General features: G+C 30.6%; 1 long non-coding RNA gene across 1 annotated transcript; it reads right to left on the reverse strand.

Annotated features, from left to right (window-relative positions):
• Nucleotides 1-528: 528 nt before the first annotated feature.
• On the reverse strand, nucleotides 529-2,522 carry LOC128032416 (uncharacterized). Its single transcript, XR_008188530.1, has 2 exons — nucleotides 2,353-2,522; nucleotides 529-698 (listed from the first exon to the last, which is right to left on the reverse strand). It is a non-coding gene; the product is annotated as an uncharacterized LOC128032416 (long non-coding RNA).
• Nucleotides 2,523-4,747: the final 2,225 nt, after the last annotated feature.

A 4,747-nucleotide genomic window follows, 5' to 3' on the forward strand; every position in this document is an offset into this window, starting at 1 on the left:
AATGGCACTACATTTGTGGGTAAATTATGATTTACGACATCTAATCATAAAAATATTGGATTTTAAATTTCATTTTGGGCAATTAAAGACATAGTTTTCTAGTATTTTATTAAAAACGATAAGTAATTATTTTAGATTTAAATACATTAGGACATCAACATTTAATGTGTTACAAATTAAATGTATATTTATAATAAAGATATTAAAAGTTAAAACATTATATTAAAACAAGATATTTATAACAATATATTAAAACAATATATTAAAAAATATATTTATAATAGTATATTAATTGTTAAAATAGTATATTACAAATTTTATAACAAGAATCAAGTATATTAAAATAGTATATTACATTAAAATTATTGTTTTTAATAAAAAATTAACAATATTAATTATTTAGTTAATGACATTATAAAAATAAGCACCAATTTATGTTAAAAATAAAGTATAGAAACTAAAATTTAATCATTTTGGTAAAAAGGATATAAAGATTAAAGTTTAGTTGTAACTTGTAAGCATAATAGAGGGATAAAATGATATTCGACCATTTTCATATAAAAATAAATACATATTACATAATAGTATAATACCGAACTCATATATTGCACGAGATAATAAACTAGTTATTTAACTACGCTAGCCTTGTGATAGCAACCTGACTGGGCCCGCTATTTTTTTGCCTCAATAGCTTGTTTCTGCAATAAAACAAAGCAAAAACAAAAAAGATGAGATTAAAATTATGAATAACATGTACAAAATACAATGGAAAATGTTACTACTGCAAGAAGTGAAGTAATAATGGAATGAGCAAAGAGTTGTCAGCATCTACGCCCCTAGAAGATATAAACTGGAGTTTAATTTCTAGATAAGTGATAGGTGAATACAATACTCGACTAAGCATGGCACATAAAAAAACACACTGCTTTCTTCCTGTTATTGATCAGCCAAAACAGAGAAATATGCTAACCTCATATACTTATATAATGACATATCTTAATTCAAGAAATTATACATGTAAACAAGTATATTTGCATGCTTATTCGAAATTACTTAAACAAGTATAATATACATATTATAAATCCAATCCAAAGGTTTATACATGTATATACCTATGCATTTATTCAACCTTATGTACACATATATATACATACCTTTGATTAAACCAATAATTTATACATGTATATACATGTGTGAATTGAACCTTGTATATATATATATATATATATATATATATAACCTTTATACTTCAACTAAATTCAATAACATTTTAAGCATTTTAAGCTTCCAATGAATTAGTGTGCTACATTATGGTAAACATTTTCAAGGAAAAATTCCAAAATGTCATATCATTAAATTGATCACTTTTAGAGAAATAATAACCATGGATTGATAGTTTTGGACTAAAATGAACAAGTGGCTTGACTGATGAAGTGTGACCAGAAAAAAGTAGTATATTTTGTATTGAAGAAAATTGGTTACTATTTTTATTCCAGACCCTTTGTTCTTTAATATTCACTTTCTCTGCTTTTATCCTCATCGAAAAAATCTTCTTGAGTATGAGCAGAGTTACTAATAATAATGGTAAGAACATATTTTTGTTTGTTATTTTGGTGCCTCAACTGTTTCTCATTCATGTTATAAATAATAAAGTGAAACAAAAAAAATGATGTTATGTTTTTTAATCTTATGGATATAGATACAATTAAAACATTTAGTAGTTAAAATATTCATTTGCAGCTGAAGATGTTGAAGCTAGAACCTATAAGATAAAATTTCAGACAGAACCCACTTTGCCAATATATCTTAAGGTAAACAACCAATGAGTGATGTTTTGTTCTTTGGTTCATCATCATCATCATTTAGTTATATATGCAAACAACAATCTTCAGGTCTTGAAAAGCAAAATAAATAAATAAAGTGTGTGCTTGTTAATGGTGCATGGATTAATTTTGGGTACTATATGTATTTGGACAGGCAAGAGATGGAGAATTGTGTAAAGATCAACGAACATGGCTAACATTGTCAGGTTCTGTCTTGTACGAAGTTTAATCTCATCTTAGCATGGACAAGACTCTCCCCAAGATTTGGTTTCATGTTGCATAAGATGTAAAGTGTAAACACAAACAAACAAAATGTATATGATATGTTGAATCAAGGTTTTGTTTCATGTCTTGTAAGTGCAGTCCACAGATGTAAAGTGTAAACACAAACAAAATCCCCCAAGATTTAGTGTTTCAAAATCAAAATCAGAACACCGTTAAAAGCAAAAATCAAAATCACAACCAACATCAAAAAGCAAAAAAGGGAGAAGACGTTAAAAAATTAGGAAACCGTTAATAGCAAACTCACCTTTGAAATTCAAAGGTAGAAGATGTTGAAGGCTAGATTCGCTGGAAGCACCGTTAGAGCAGAGGTGGAGTCGTGGAAGGCCGGTCACCGGAGGTGGAATGGTGGATCAGGCGAGGTGGGTTTCCGATTTGGGGCAAAAAAAAGGGAAGGGAAGGCGTTAGGTTAGGCATTTATCAGGGACAGGAAATGGGGAGGGGAATTCGGAACGGGAAATGTTAAATTGTTATTTGTTAATCTAATAATAAATTTAAAAAATAAAAAAAATATATTAATTAGATCCGGCCAAAAAATTTTTACCCGAGGCCCAGCCTATTTTTTAAACGGGCCTATTTTTTTGCCCAAGCCTATATTTCGGGCCTATATTTTTACCTGAACCCTCCCATATTTCGGGCGGGCCGTCGGGCTGGGCCGGGCCGCCTGGCCCATGAGCACCTCTACTGTTTACTAAATTAATGAAATATGTGAAAATATGAAATTAGGACATAGAAATTATTAAAATGTGATTTTATGCTTTATTATATAGTTTTCATGCAATAAATGACTTATTTTATATTAATTTTAATATATTATATATTTTAAGACTTAAAGTGGGCCATGCATGATTAAATTAAATAATAAAATATAAAATTATATTTAATAATTCATTTTAAAATATTTCATTAATAATTTGGGTTTTAAATTAATTAATTAAATTGGATAAATTTTATTCTTTGGTCCTTTAACTTGTTGATTTATTCTGGATAGGTATGATAGCTTTGCTAGATTACAAAACCATCCAAATTGGAGACCAAGTCAACCCAATATTTGACTACACATGGCTGTCTATTTAAACCATTCTTTGGTTTAATTACACAAGGTCCTTGCAGTGTTGAAGAAATTAGAGATTTGCCCAAAGATTTACGACTGACCGAGTCTCAGTCCTGAGTTGTGTGGCAACCAAAATTGCTTAAAAATCAAGCAAAAAATCAAGTCAAAAGCCACTAAGCATGGCCGGCCACAATTTGAGGAGATTTGAAGAGGTTAACATCCACTATTTTTAGCAAACTATCCCCCTCTCCTTACCTATAAATAAAACCCTCTTATTCCTTCATTCATCATCCCTCAAGCATCCCTCAATCATTCCTCATTCATTCTCATCATTCATCACTCTCTCTTTTCTCCAAATTCTCTTAGCCTTTTCCATTCCCACGCCTAGCATCATCTCTTCATAGAGATTTTAGCAATTAAGCCTCTTAAAGAACCCTTGGTCGGCCACCTTGGAGAGCCATCAGCAAAGGAGCAAAGCAAAGGAACAATGGAGCCTCGCCAGTCAGAGTCTTGGGTGACAGCCACGCTGAATTGGGTTTAATCTTCCTTTTCTTTAATTTAATATAAAGATGTTTGCTATGTGTTTTTTGTTCTTATTTACAACAATGTTAGCTTAATTTTATTTAAGTTAGGATGATTGCTTTGATTAAATAATATTTGTTTGATTCATGCTTATAATGTTTGTGCCTCAATCGATCATGTTTTCAATTAAAATCAAGTCTATATTTCGTTTATACGTGATTGAAATGCACCTGAATTAGCTGAGTGATCCTGACCAGACAACGGCTAATGGACACATAATTGAAATGTGCATGCTCAATTTAGATCCTGACCCGATTAAATTGAAGGTTGCACAACAACTCTGACCAAGTTTTGTTATTTGCATAGGTTTTAGATTTGTGTGATTAAATTGTTTCAAACCTGACACGTCCCTGTTACCTCACACGAATGCTAAGAAACCCTTAGTAAATAAGGATCAATAAAATGCGTATTTACTAACTAATGGATTCCGAAAGGACCTAATGTGGTTTCCAAACTCATGAAAGATCGAGTTGCCATGGAATGTTTTTTCGAATGTTATTAAGCATGTTGATAATAAATTGAGTTTGATTAAAGTAATTATCGTAGTTTATTTTTGTTATAATTGTTGCAAATTGTGTTTAATTTTACTAAAATCTATTTCATTCATATAGTTTGCATACTTAGGATAATTTGCATTAGGGATCATTGCATTTAGTTTAATATACCGCTTCTCAACTATATTGTGTTTTTATTTACCTAATTATTAATATAATTTTACAAGTTACAAGTTAAGTGACTTAGCACTAATACAATCCCTGTGGAGACGATAACTCGATACTTATTACTTGATAACGACTGTGTACACTTGCACAAACCTATGCGTTACAATTATTCACCAAATTGTAATTTTAATTTTTTTGGGCAAATCTAGCAGCCAAATTTTCTTGTGAAGTAAGGGGTTATTAGGAGATTCCCCCTGTTCTTCTTGTAAAAGCAATCTATAGGCACTTCTCACTGAATACTCGCCAAAGGCTTCCCCGTTCCAGACAAGAAAGCCATCTTTTAC

This window comes from Gossypium raimondii, chromosome 9 (assembly GCF_025698545.1).
Source record: "Gossypium raimondii isolate GPD5lz chromosome 9, ASM2569854v1, whole genome shotgun sequence".
Classification (NCBI taxonomy): domain Eukaryota; kingdom Viridiplantae; phylum Streptophyta; class Magnoliopsida; order Malvales; family Malvaceae; genus Gossypium; species Gossypium raimondii.